Source organism: Epargyreus clarus, unplaced genomic scaffold (genome assembly GCF_041222505.1).
Source record: "Epargyreus clarus isolate Ecla_fem2 unplaced genomic scaffold, WU_Ecla_fem_2.2 ptg000012l, whole genome shotgun sequence".
Classification (NCBI taxonomy): domain Eukaryota; kingdom Metazoa; phylum Arthropoda; class Insecta; order Lepidoptera; family Hesperiidae; genus Epargyreus; species Epargyreus clarus.
Window position 1 is genome coordinate 1,479,630 of NW_027332220.1, and position 15,895 is coordinate 1,495,524.

At 36.8% G+C, this 15,895-nt stretch overlaps 1 protein-coding gene across 1 annotated transcript in view; it reads left to right on the forward strand.

Moving 5' to 3' along the window:
• Smr (nuclear receptor corepressor smrter) overlaps positions 1 to 15,895 on the forward strand; it is a 189,875-nt gene that overhangs the window by 23,884 nt on the left and 150,096 nt on the right. The window lies entirely within an intron of this gene.

Below are 15,895 nucleotides of genomic sequence, written 5' to 3' on the forward strand. Positions count from 1 at the left end.
CAACAATAGGTGTCATAGACAAAGTGGAAGCGGTTGTGCGTAATAGAGTTATTGTTTATTAGTATCGTGTGACAAGTAGCGATATAAATATACAAACTTATTGCTTATTGTTAGTTTGATCAATGAGATGGGGAATAAGTGCCATGTTTATTTTTTATAGTATTCAAGTAACAGAAGAGAAGTCCGTCTGATGAGAATTCGCTACTGCCGACATAGATATTTATAATCAATTTCAGATTACATTAGATGTCGGTGATTCTCCCGGCGTCGAGATGTGAAGTATTCTACCACCTTCAAGTACAACATAAATGATGAAGAAGAATTGGGTAGATAAAAAAATATTTTAGTCCAAAATATTCGCTTCGTGTATTTTAACGTAATGCTTTACTCATACGATAACGATCGTGCTAGCTATAAAAAATAATATGTCCAACTGCTAGGAATAACATCCTTAACTGGGAAAAAGTTAAGGAAATTAAACATAAACACTTTCTACACTCACAGCCCCGCACTAGGATTCCCTGTGTCATGGGTGCCATGAACACACACATAGACAAATACACAAACACCCAGACGCAGAAACAGAAATCTAAATTCATCATTTAGACATCTGTCTGGCCGGGGATCGAACCCGGGACCCTTTGCGCGTCAGACCGGTATGGTGACCGCTCCACCACGCGGATCGTCAAATTATGTAATATAAGAAAAAATCGAGAATTCATTAGTCCTAGACGTCGCCAATATAATTTCATTTATTTTTTTAGCCTATCGTATAGACTTTGGTCTAGACAATGTCCACTTTTTACGACATCTCTCCTGTCAATCTATCCTTCAAGCCTATCCTGTCTGTCAGGTTGAACTTAATCGTCGGTCTTGGCAGACTGTCTGTCAGTTAGTCTATCCATTACCATTGATGGGATTGCTATTTAATTTGAAATTATTTCTGAATTATTACAGGCATCAATAATAATGATAGAATTCAGGATTATTCTAGGAGTAATCATTATCTGTTCATTACTATCCAATTTTTGAGCATAGGTCTCCTCTCAGAATGAGAAGGGTTTTCTATAGTCCACCGCGCTGCCGAAGACTGCAGTTTTTACAGAACACTTAGGAATTTAAGTTTCCTCGCGATGTTTTCCTGTACCTTTAAAGAGTTTGATGATAATTAGTTTCTCAGATACAATAAGTGCATATTTCGAAAAAGCAAAAGAGGCATGCCTTAAATTACGTCAAAATCCGAAATTTGTATCATTACGTCCTTGCTCAACTCAGAGATATTAATGTTTGAGGTAGTCGTATACCCGCACATAATAGGTAAGTACCGTAATCATAATGATAAAATATCACATAACGTATAAGCTCGACGGCTTACCGCGAGCTTTTACGAGAAAAGTTCCATCGCAAACTCATGAAGATACGTTCGAAAATCTTTCTCGAAACTCGAAAATGCGGTATACGTCGAAAGTTTAAATTTTACAGTTATTACCTTCCTGGTAAATGTTTTTGTCTTTTTAATTCCTTCCTCGCTTAACTAGCGGGTGAACTGTAGCGTTACCATGAGTTGGCATAGAAACGCCACTATAGAAATGGTAAATAGAAAACTATTGTCATTTTGCTAGTGAATAACATAACTACTATCGTTACGGTATTTCTTGACAACGTCTGTCAAATTAATGACTCATGGGACCGAATTTGTATGGCAATAGATCATAATGACATTCGCTAGCGATTTGATTTCGATAGGTTTTTTACGTATCGAGTTACGTCACTACGGATTTTAGTTCTACGAGTAACCACCAGAGGCGCTGTACAATTTTTCATACATTTATTTTACGCAGTCGCTAGCGAGTAATACTTTTGTAAACTCATGGTAGTCCTACTGGTTCAACAGAAAATGGACGATCGGCATTTATTGAAACAACCGGTCTCAAATGAGGGACGACAAATTGGATGAATTTAATTCAATTATTTTTACTGTTTTTTCTTTGTGCGTTTTTTTTGCTGTTTGTTCTTGGATTGCGCGGTGGATTGTGGCCTAAACTGAGAGGGGACCTGAGAGGAGACCTGTACCCACCAGTGGGACGAATTTGGAACCGGTTAACAAAGTTGATAATTGTTTTATAATCATAACTGAACCCGCAAATTAGTTATTCCCACAAGAGATTGGGGATAAAAATCATATAAAACACTTATATAACAACGGAACGTTGTGCAAAAAATTCACGTCAATCCATTGAATATATTTCTAGTTTTGCGGATACAAGTATAAGAAAGCAGAGTTTTTACTCATAAGAGGAATTTTCCCTTAATCTAAATTTTATTTTTGTCACGGTAACTATAAGTTTTGTTATCATTTTTAAAATTGCATTGCCTTTACATTTTGAGTTGTTTTCAAGTCTGTACGAACACAAAAGTAAATTTTAATCTCATTAGAAACAAGTGCTGGTTTTTTGAAGTTAATAAGATGTTTTTGAAATTTTTTTGCGTCGCTCGAATGACATTACGGTGTCCAATTTCGGAGGTGACAATAATGAGACACAATTCAAAAATGTCACGTCGGTCCTTTTTGTGCATTCGAAATAAAAATGACGGTAAAAAATCAACGTTGCAAAATTGAAATTTTCGGCCTTTTGAAATCACACCTGCCAACAATGGATTTTAATTGACGTATTATGTCGAAAATTAGAGTGGAATATAATAGGTAGTAAAGTATAGGTAGATATTTGATCTACTATGAGTTTCGAGATGAAATACTGAGTCAAAATATGATAAGTATATTTTTGTAAAAAGTGCGTATCATTCTAAAATGTTGACCTATTAAATATTTCAGCTGCAAAGCAACCGTGCTTACAAGTTACAATATTATTTCGATCTAAGGATTTCGGATAAATGCATTGCAGTTGGCACATATGCATTCTGAATTAATATTAGTGTCCTTATACTTTGTAGCCGGTTTTGTTATAGTGAGTTGACTTGCGCCCGTTTTTGATATTCAATCTATCCGAATTTTACCTACTAAAAATCGTTATTTGGCATTGACATTTCTACTTTGTAATTGTCAAATGTCGATCTTTGGTAGGTGAACATTGGATAGTTTGCATATTAATAATGGGCGTTAGGTATTAAATACTATTGTACTTTGTTATTTAAGGTTCCGTACCTAAAAGTTTAAAAACGGAACCCTATTACTAAGCATCTAATTCTGTTCATCTGCCACGGGGCTCTGTCTCTTGAACCGTAATAGATAAGCACTTGAATTTTTTACAAAGTATATATAACGATAGCCGCTCTAACAACAAATATTTTAATTGTGTAAGCCGCAATCGCATGACGCATGCCGCAGCCGCTGTCTCTTAATAATAAGAGGTATGTAAACAATCGAGAGGTAGCCATCAGCTGAGCTAAATAGTACGAACGCGGCGCGGCGCGACGTTGCCAGCTCGCTACGGACGTTGCCGCTCCGAACACCTTCCCACCAAAGATACAATAAAATTGTTCGCCGATTCGAATCGGTTTGGTCGGAGTAAATTGTGAGGTTATGTGAGTTATGACATTATTGTATGTGGGTAAACATAGTGCAATGTGATTGTTCAATATTCAAATGGTAAATTAGAACGAATTTAATTTAATTTCTGTGGTGTTGTCGACTACAAATATTTGACAATATTTCATGTTTACGAGAAATAAAAGTGTAGAACTTGTTTTTCTTTTTTTGCACAAAAATTAATTTGCTGGAATAACTTGCTGCTTGTATTTTGGTGTATTTACTATTATTGATAAAAGATCACGAATAAGTCTTTGTATTGCAAATATAAGGTTAGAAATCACATATACTATTAGTTAGACTGATAAGTGTAGAATTATTTTTGAATATCACGTATCAACGCCGATTTTATATAGCTAAAATTATTCGCACTCGGACAAAACATCGAAAAATCTCTGCTCCCCTAGAACGTAAGTATGAGACAAGACTACCACTAGACTAATGCAATAAATTGCTAAAAGTATATTAAATATATATGTATGTTGGGGTCGTTTAAATACGGTATGCGGTAACGGTATCAGCCAATTAAACAAGGCAGAACGGCTCTGGAAATTTTGATTTCGCAGTAATTGGCTGCTGGGCAAAAAGACGAGGTTGGCCACTGCATTTCCAGTTTACATCTGGTTTTTGAAAAAATATATACAGTGCAACCTTAATATAACGTACCTCAATATAACGACTTCCTCGATTTAACAAATTCTTCGTAATCCCCTTGAATTGTCCATAAGAGTCAATATAAAATATACCTTTACATTGCGAACATTCTTTGCGTACAACCTCTTAATAACGAATTTTCAACTATCAAGAAAAGGTATTCATTCATACCTCTAATTAACGAATTTTGCCAACCCAAAACCTTTATATAAAGTTTCCACCAATAACATAACTTAATCTTATAATGTGATTCATGTCTCGACATGTTTCGACACGCTTTTGTTTGTAAAGTAATCATTGTTGTTTTGATGGAAAGTAATGTAATCACCTCTGCTCGTCACTATTGTTAAAGATTTAAGTTAAAATGGCTCAGAAACGTAAAAGGTGTTCCTTATCGGTCGCAGAAAAGCGAAACATCATTAATTATGTTGACCAAAATCCCATGACGAAAATATTAGACATAGCTAATAAGTTCGGGATTCCCGCAAGTACATTGGCTACAATTTTAAAATTTAAAGATAAGTGTAAAACTATTCTTTTACCTCTTTATAACGAATTTTAGACCAATCTAACCTCAACATAACAAACCTCAGTTCAACGAATTACTTGATATTACGAATATTTTCTTGTTCCCCTCCGATTTGTTATATCGAGGTTGCACTGTATATACTTAAGTGCGCTTTTTATATACGTATACGTGGAGTGGTTAAGAAACTCGACCTCTCGATCAAGGTTCAAATCCCAGGCACCTCTGATATTTGAATGTTATGTGCATTGTGCGTATTAGAAATTAATTATCACTTGCTTAAATGGTGAAAGTTAATATCGTGAGGAAACCTGCATATCTGAATGAATGAATGAATATGTTGCTTAATATTTCTAGTATACATAGTACCCACATATATGGCATAACGCAACATGCAACAATAACGTTACATCGAAAATAACGTTGCCAAAATTAGCATCGGAGCTTCAGTTGAATCTAACGAACCTAATAAATTGCATATGTTATAATTTACGACGGCAATAAAACTGTCGTTCCGACCATTCGTATCGGGATTAGTATACCCAAAACGTAGTATGAACACGCACATATTATATGTACTGTCACGGAAAGGCATCCGATATATCGCTAACTAAAAACCGTTTTACTATATTACGATATCGATATGTTAGAAAACTAAGGAATTTGACGTATTGCAGCAGCGTCATACTCGATGAGTGGCGACGGCGAGACAAATAGTTCAGGAATTGCGCACAAACGTGTGGCAGTGTTACTTGTCTTGCTACTTGTACATTCGTACTGCCTGATGATCCATATTTTGTTTTTAGCGCGAGTCAAAGGAATGAATGATGAATGTCACGAAACGGTAGTTTGTACAATATGACAATATTCGCGATATTGCGATGAACAGTGCGAGAAGCGTAATGAGTCTAAAACCTTTCTCATTATGTCTACCACGTTTCTGATCAACTTTCAACACTCGCTGCTATGAAAAAGACTCCAAATGACTGAAATTAGATGTGTCAAAACGAATATGTTTGTCATTCGAGCGCAATCGCAATTACACGACATCTCTAACAGTCAGCGATTCCGATGTAGCAATTTTTCATATCGATATGAAAACCAAATAGCGGCTACAATAACAGTTTTCAAATAACTAAAAACGACATTACTAACACGCACTCATATTATATTTACTATCACGAAAGGTCATAGCACCTTAATTAGCAGGTTTTGGTTAATCGTTTAGTTTTATGACCTCTTAATTAATGGACAAAGGTTATTTATTGAAACCTTTCGTTTAACGTACGACCACAACTTTCTACTTGAAGCATGATTTGTTATTTTTATTTCGTTGTTTTGTGACGTGAAGGGTGGTAGATGGTTTGTAGGAAGGTACAATCTACACATAGTTTTAAGGAAAGTTCATGCGATTCGGTAGGCGGGGACAGATGCCGACTGGCTTATATGAGGCAGTAGAAGTCTTCAGAAGAGGCAGTGCATCTGTGATCGGTTTGAGGTAGAATAACTGTTCTATTTTGAGTGATATTAATTACCACTATCGGCTGCAGTAGTCGAAGCTGGAACCATACGTTTATTCATTTATAATCTTTTTTTAATTTTTAAAGTAGGAAATTTTAACTAACAATTTTTTAAGGTACTTTATATTAAGATCATTCCAAACCAATCTGATTAGATTGGTTTGGAATGATAATTGATTAATTAGACTACATTTTTACTCAATTTTCAGTTTAGTCAAAAGTTCATACATTTTATAATAATCCATAGATAGCATTTTAGCCTTCATTTTATAATCCACATCGTGGTATCTCTCGCATAGCATTAAATATAGAGATATCTCGTCAAAAAGACGCCATTAGTCCGACCTATTTTACCCCCAGCCCTTAACCCTTTTAATGCGCTTTTATTCTTTTAGGGGTGAAATTTTAAACTTTGTGGGTTGGGCCGGCTTGTCCAGTTAGTTCGGAGGGGGTGTCTCCCTCACCCCCTGTGTCCGAAACGCGAATGGATCAAATAGATGGATTGGACGAGGGTGGGGATAAAGATAATCTTTATAGATCTAAGAATATGAGGCGCGTCGTATAAATACTGTGTCGCTATATATGGATGCCGTTTTGACACCGTGTTCTGTTATGATATTTAATTTTTCTTAATATTAGGTATATTGGCATACTTACTTTTATATTTCTGTACAAATTATAGCTTATTTTTGAAATGTGCGTTTAGAACCCGCGAGCACAGCTTCTAATGACAAACACGCTTGCCAAACCATAACAAATTCAAACATGTTGATAGAGCATTCGACTTGGTTTGTGTAGATTTGCAGCATATAGCAGCTTTTGAGGAAGATATATGTGAAACGACTTTTCACTCATAAGTCATAAGTTAAGAAACGCCTACGGAACGTGATGTGCGACCGCGTTTCGCGTAGGTTTAGCGTGATTTGTATATGTCTGAAAACTAGGTAGTGTGGTATTTGGTAAGCCGGCGGGCATAAATAGCATTTAGCAACAGAACCTAGCTGGTATTATAAAGTGTTAGTTCAAGTGACGGTACCATATACCACCGATATAAATTATTTATGCCTTAAGACAACTGTTAACTGTTATGTTAACTGTTATGTATGGACAGTGGACGTGTCAGACACGGACCGTAGCAGACAAATTATGTCTATTTGTACAATATTTTGACAGATGATTCGTGCTACGGTATATTTATTGGCGGGTAGCTGATGTAATAAGGAGTAACTTAGGCTACTTATATTTTAGAACTAGCTGTGCCCCGCAGTATCACTCGCGTTATTTCTTTTTAACGCGAGTGAAACCGCGGGGCACAGCTAGTAATAATTCCATATTATATGATAATTACGTGTAACATTTGCTTTAATAACAAATTAAAATTCAATCAATTCTTGATAATGTTGACTCAAACAATTCATTGCGACCCAATTAGCGTCCAGATGGTATCTGTGGTTTATAATTACTGTTGTAAATAAATAAAACCTTATATTTGTATAATTTTGATTACCACTGCATCGACCGCATGTGATTTTTTGGTTAAGAATATATTTAAAAAACATACAGTCAACATAGAACCTCCTCCTTTTCGGAAACCGTCAAAAATTACTCAACGACATTCAACTATGTACCTATATAGTAGTAATAGGAGGAAAGAAAAGTCTCATATACAACTAATTACCAATTAGTAATAAGTTGTTCTGAAGTATATGTGATACGTCAGTCAATCTGAAATGGTGGTTAAAGCAAGTGATTATTAATTTCTAATATGTACATACATATCTTTGAAAACGATAGGATACGAGACTACGACTTAACTTCTCTCGACAAATCTATTTCACTTGTGGTCCGCCATATAATAGTACATAGTTGTATACGAGAAAAAGCAATATTCTTATATTTTTTCATATTTTCTCGACCCCTACTATAAACCGATCGAACCTTACTATAAACAGACAACAGTTATATAGTGAGGATAAATAGATAAACGCCCATTATGAGTAATGAAGGTGGTAGAACCCTTTGTGGTTCGACTCCGGCGGCACCACCGCCACACCGTTTCTACCTAATAACAGCAGTGTTAGGCGCTGCTGTGTTCCGGTTTGAAGGGTGTGGTAAGGGAGACAGACTTTTCCGAGGCGTTCCAGCTTAGTCCTCAGGGGTAGCGGCGCATCTGTGGCCGACCTCAGGTAGGAATATCTAACCCTATCTGGGGTTGATTACAGATCTCCATGGGCGGCAGTAGCCACTTTCCATCAGGTGGACTGCATGCTCGTCTGCTACTCTTATATTAAAAAAAAAATGAATTTATCCAATTTTATTCTATCAGAAATTTGTCAATTTTTTAATATGAAAAAATGGTCTTTGTCGTCGATCTTTGTGAAACATTGGATAGATTAAGAATTCGCAATTCAAATGTGAGTATTAAAATCGCACTTATCCTATCGGCGGTATGAAATGTCATCTGTCACGCACTCACGCACACGCACACACACACGCTATCTCGGTATCCCAGTGATAACGCGCATCGATCCGCGCGTTGCCGCTCCGTGCGGGCCACGCTACGAGGCGGTGCGACGTTGCCGCCCCGCGCCCTATTATTATTTATTATATTACCCCGTCGCTTACGTCATTGCGTCCGCGCTAAGCGAACTGTACGGAGTTTTTGAATGGCTCGCGTGGATTCTTTCCTGTTAACGTTTTCGGAGTTTGGAATGTTTTTGAATTGTTGCTGTTCTTTTTTTCTTTATTTGAAATGGACGCTTTGAGCGTAGTTGAAGTTGTTGGTACTGCCAGTACCTTCATAGCGGCTTATAATTGTTAATGTTTTTTTTCGATCTATACCTATAGGTCCAAAGAAAATCATGGTTTTACTACGTTATTAGTGAATAACACTGTCATACCGTATCTGTCTCGTTAACTTCAAGACTAGTTTATATACCTACATAAATAACAATAACAGTATCATTAAAATATATAATGTCTTAATAGATTTATAATTATGTTTTGATCACATAATACCTTAATAGATTTCCTTATAATTTTCTGTAATATCGAACTTCAATCAACTAAACGTAAGTTATATAAAGTATCTAGCAATTTTCTGGTCGTAACGTATCCAGCGGGCACGCCATTGTATTGAACAAAACTTATTAAATTACTTTTTGCATTTTTCTGTGGCTATGTGTGAGCTACTTCTAGAAAATGCTGAACCAACTCGGATGGAACTTTCACGCAAAGAACGCTTTCTTAATCTCAGCATAATCTTTGTATTCATAAAAGTCTTGTATACAAAAATACCTTATCGAATTATCGATACTATCTATTCCATACCTATTTATAAGGCAGTAACCTGATCTAACCACCTCGTCAATACTCACGATGCGATGTTTACCATTACTAAATCAATATTCCCAATCACAATTAGATCGATTGTAATCAGATTCGCTATTGTTTTAAGATTTAATTTGATAATCTCTCAACCCAATACTAATATTGTTTGATTAATAATATTGGACTTGTTTACATAACACACGTAAGGTAGGACGCACACTGACTACTTATTTGTCTTGCGTGTGAAATTAAATGTAGAAGCATTTTTTTCGACTCCGGAGCTACCAGTACCACGCCTATTATTATTACTAGGACAAATAACAGCAGCGTTAAGCGCTGCTGTATTTGGTTTTAAAGTTTTGGTAATATAGACAGAAGGCATACATTTGAATGATGGTAGAACGAGTTTGGTTGAGGTACCATTGTCACACTTATTTGTAAACGCAATTTTGAGGTAAGATGTGGATGACGGCGGAATTTACAGATAAGGAGGCCATCTAAGACCTTATAGGTCCTAGGCAACGTAGCTGTGAGCGGCATCAGGTAGAATCCATGTTTTATGATGAGATTTTTTATAATATAAGAGTTGCAGACGAGCATGCAGTCCACTTGATGGTAAGTGGCTAAGGCCGCCCATGGACTTCTGTAATCAACCCCAGATAGAATTAGATATTCCTACCTGAGTTTGGCCACAGATGCGCCGCTAACCTTGAGGACTAGGCTGGAACGCCTCGGAAAAGTATGTCTCCCTTACCGCACCCTTCAAAACCGAACACAGCAGCGTCTAACACTGCTGTTATTAGGCAAATATAGATGTGGCGGTGGTGCCGCCGGAGTTGAACCACAAAGGGTTCTACCACCTTCATAAATTGTTTACACATGTCCATGAGAAGCAGTGACCCTTTACCATCAAGTGTACTTCTTGCTCATTTGCTTCTCCAATATGATCAAATTAGATGACCCTGGAGTTGCAATCACGACTACACACTGTTATAGCAATTATATAACGTTAAATTGTCAACTGCACAATAAAATGCAAATACAGTTATTTGGTCAATTCTCTGAATAGCAATTCGATGGCGTTACGTAATTGGTCAACGATGCAGGCCTTGACTGGTCACGCCTGCATGACACATGTTTACGCGTGAAGTTTAAAGCCTCCGCACGGTTGGCGTTGCCGCTAACTCAAAACTTGTCTTCAGACAAATATTTGTGGAAACATTGAGGAATCAAAATACCAATCGTGCCAACCTACACAAATTAATCGAAAGTTAAAGTACGCACACACGATTGGATTTGTGACCGTTTGGCGAACGTGTGGACGCGGCATAATGCGTGTTGTGAAAAATCTAAATTTAAATATATGCTAATTTCGAGTAAGATAGTGAATTTATTCTGTATTGCGATCAGGCTTATTAGAGTCATCTCCATACGTACCATTCGTCATAGGGGGATGATTATTCCAAAACTCCTCCTCAGCATAAATGAGAATCTTTTTCGCTGATTCGCTAAGACTTTTTCCATCAAGCCCATGAATTTTCTCTGCGCCTTTATGTTAAACGCCCTTCCAGTTTCTAAAGCTATAAGTAGCTTTATTTTTCAAAAGATATGTTTTTTTTATTTTTATGTTACGAATCCTATTTGCGGACATCCTCCTACAGTATACTAATTTGTTGTCAAACAACTTAATATTCGGTAGGAAGTGAAACAGTTAGTTGCCGGTGTCCCGACGCGCCAGCACGGTGACTCATCTTGGCGCTCTCATCTCTGGCTTTCTGAGAAGCCGACATTTCCTCCGATCGTGAAAGGTGATAGCTTTGAAATTAGATGTGAACTTGGCGTGAATGTGTAGGGTGAAGTTAGTGCCAAACTGGTGTACCTATATGTAATGTGTGAAGCTAACGGGTATGGGTGGACCGGGGATGCCACCGTTGCACTTATTTCTAATGTGAAGTAGTGCCGCATATCGGTGGAAAGGTACGGTCGTCTGATGTGGAAGTCAGCCGGGGTCCACTAACTTCTGCTGACCTCTCGTCTAGTTCTCTCTGATCAGCTTCATGGTCAACCGATGTTCCTGACTTACGATCAGACACATGCCGCATGCTCATTAGCTACTTTAAAAGTATTGATGAGACTAAAGCCTACTAAAGTAACTATCATATAGTTTGTCTTAAAACTCTTAATCGAGGTTTGAAGGGATTATCCTAAGGCTGGTCGGAGACCTAATTGCCTTTAAGATCCAAGTTATTTATTGTAGTCTGCCTCAGACGATATAACACAATAGACTTCTAATTGATAATAATCGTTCGTACGGGTAAGTCTGTAATACTCCGTAAAGACATCGCTCTTATGAAGAAACAAATGTGCAGAATGACTGGCTGAAAATGTTCGCTTTTTGTCTGGTACAACCGGCGTAATAAGAGTTTATAAGGCTCTCGTAGGATCTAGCGAACTGAAAGCATAAGAGAAAGCCTTCATTAGGAATATATAATGTATCTATCCTTATGACTCTGCTCAAAGTGTAAGTCAGCAAAAGTTCTGCTTGCCTTACCTTGCCTTGCCTCATCTTTTACCTTAAGGAAGGGTAAATCAGAAACTTCTTGGGGGCAATCAAATGTTATACACAAATATGTCGGGATCAGTCCTGGCATATTTGGTTATAGAAAGAAATAGAGAAATTTGGAATACTTTGGAATAGATTTGAAATAGAGAAATGTCCTCTGGGTCTGTCTTCTTTGTCTATGTTTATCTTGTCAGTTAGCAATTAGTCACTGGGGTATTCATATTCAAAGAAATTTATTGTCAGAATTTCCATCACTATTTATGAATCTTACACACGTTTCATTTAAAAGAAACCCAACTGTACCTACTGCGAAACACATTTTAATAAAACTTTTCCCATTTGTAGGTACATTCGCGACCACAATACAATATCTAACGGACAAAAGTTTGTAGACCGATTTTAATTTAACTAGCTCTGATAGAGATCAGGTTAACTGCTGATACTGAAATTCAGCGATGCTAGATAAAGAATTGTTCGTATTATTATATTGGACCGACTTTTAAAGTTAATTTTAAAATACCGTTAATTTTGAATTGTAAGGGCTTCAGCATAAATGCTTTTTGTGTCGGCGATCAAAGTTATACGAAACGTCTAAAACACGTCACACGACACAACAGAGTTGTGTACCTAAATTCCGAAAAGCCCATCTAAATCGGGTCAGCTGTTTTTGGGAAAAACGCGGATATAAACGGATACATACATAACGGTCGGATACAAAACCTTATTTTTTGTAGCCGGCTCACAATGGCTATAAAGGAGTATAACTTCAAAATCCAAAATATATAATTTAGGAAGCCCAGAATCGAACCCGGAAACGTAGCGTCAGACGGACACGGCCACTACGCCAGCCGGTTCGACAGTTAGAAATAAGGCCGATATCCGTTCTAAGTGGGCAGTGAACACCTGCCTAACCGACCCCCTGCGCCACGGACCACATGGCGGCATTACGCTCAGGTGTCTAATACGTGTGGTATTATGGCTTAAATGCCACTTGGGCGTACATGCCTTGCCTTATTTCGCTACCTAGTTTGAACCCTAGGTGCCTTCTGAACATCTAGTGTCTACACATTTATAATACATATGGAGATAGTGTTTTAAAAAAATGGTGTTTAAAAAAAAGGCTATGAATTGACTTTGAGTTTTTGCAGTTTTTTTTATATGTATTTTATCCCAAATTTCCCACGGGAATTCAACAAAGAGTACATATTAAAATATATTATGATTTTTTTTATCACTACAATTCTTTAATTTATTTTCTTAATAATTATCAGCCACTATATAAATAAAAGAACCCGACTTCTTAAAAATATTACTCCTGCAATTTAGACGACTAACGTCATTTCGTATGTTAAAAAGCGTCAAGCCGTTTGGGCTGCAAAAAGATACATACCAACACATATAAGCGCCGTAAGCATAAAATATTACCCTTTGCGGTGGGGTAATAATATGAAAAAATGGTTATTAAGATTTATTGAACATCTTATATATAAAATTCTCGTGTCACAATGTTAGTTACCGTACTCCTCCGAAACGGCTTTACCGTTTTTCACCAAATTTTATATGCATATTCAGTAGGTCTGAGAATCGGCTACTATCTATTTTTCATACCCTTCAGTGATAGGTTGTTCACCCTTAATATTTTTTATTTATATGACAACACAACGTTTGCCGGGTCAGCTAGTAATAATATAATATCGCCAAGTCTGCTTGTAGCATTACAAAGCTACTGTCGCCGCGATCAGTGAACGTCGTAGCCTACTCTATTTCGTCGCCGATTCAAGGTTACACAGAAATCACCGTGCATTTTGTCATTCGATATTCTTGTTGTTTTGTTGTCTTTTCGTCTATTTTTCGATGCCATTTAATTAATTTGACGTTTTTTATGTATTTCGTGGGGGCAGATTATTTCTATTAAAAATTGTCTATCCTTCTTTAGCAATTCAACGCAATTTTGTGCACAGTTTTGTAGTATTTGGACCTTTTTTCACTAAAATGTAATATTTTTTTTTACAAATAACGAGCTTGCGTAACTCGACTTATTCTTTCGAAAAAAATCTAAACTTCAGAATTTGGCGTTTATAGCAAACCCGACTAATGATACCTACCTCATTAGTTTTACTCTAAACGACACATCTAATTAAACATGAATGACAGGGCACTACAACAGACAACTATTCAGGAATTTACTCCGCGCGATCTTAATAGCTACTAAAGAATGTTATAAATAACCATACGTATAAGTCCATCTAAATGTAGATACCTCAAAACATAGGCAGGTACAGTCGAGGCATAGAAATGGCAACAAACAATCAATCTCTATCTCTATCTACGTATCGGAGTAAGAATAGTGAGCAACAAGTCAACGTTCGCGCTGGCAACGTCGCGGCGAAAGTAGCGGGCTGGCAACGTCGCGGGATCGATACACGGGGCCCGACCCTACAGCGAACTTGAGCTATCTATGCCGTTGTAACTATGTATGTTTGTGTGTTGTGCGTTGTTTACGTACACGTGCTGTATGTAGTTTTATCTATGTGTAATGTTACATTGTGTAGTAGAAATTAGTGTGTAAATTTGAAATATTAGCGAAACCTTAGCGTGATAAAAAATACTAAGGAAGCATAGATGTATTACCGTAAATAAACTTTCCGAGAATGTTTCCATATGAACTTTGGCATAAAATGTATATGGAACATTGTTATGTAGGTATCTAGAAATGCAATGTTATGTAAATTTACGTTATTCCATTTACCATTTTTTGAGTTTTGCGGACACAAACATAGGAGAGCTAAATAATTATCAATAATTAGTAGGTACTTTATACAATGACCACTTAACTTCAAGTAGACCGTTCATTTTCTATTTTCAGTAGGTAGTTGGTAAAATAGACAATAGCACTGATCTGTGGGCGTTGGCCTACAAGGAGGAGATGAAGGAAGACCAAATGTGAGTGGCAATTTGCGAGGCATCTTTCGTTCCCCAGGCAGAAATAGGACCTTTTTACCTAACTGAGTAGGGTAGTGTTTTACGAGCGTATATATGTATGTCTCTTTCTTTGGCACGCCCTACTATCCAAACGGCTAAATTGTATGAGTGACATCGTTGACTTTTTAAAGACAGATTATTTTTAAGGAAAAATATTTTTAGCGTCCATAGTGGGCGACTTACGAAATAAGTTTGAGAACCTACAAGCTCGATGTACGGCGAACGGTGAAAAAGCACAGTGCATAGTTCATTTCATTCGTTCTTCTACAACAACAATAGTTTATTATTCATTCAGTGCTATTTCTATCACTGTATTGTAACGATAAAAGGTTACAACAAAGTGGTCTAATAGCACTTCAACCCATTCAACTGAACAATAGTAACTGCACTATGCTAATATAATCTGTGTAGAACTCGGCCATAGTTATGGAGAAATGTATGGATAACGATGAATTTTATACCATATTGTACGCCTATACTGACCATTTTTACTTGAAGCCATAAAGGCAATTGTGGGTAAACATATTTAAGTAATAATAAAGGTTTATTAAAGTAACTAGTCAAAATGTTGAAACATTTTATTTCAGTTACGAAGCGTGGGTTCGTGCCGTCCCTATCAGGAATTAGTCAACGAAATAAAAAAGGTCGCGAAGACCAAATAGTCTCTGAAATGTTTTTTTCTGCTATTTTCAAAAAAAGGTCTCTCTATTTAGGATTTCGCTGATGAACAATTGTTATTTTCGTTTTTTCATAAAACTGAACAGTCTCAAGCC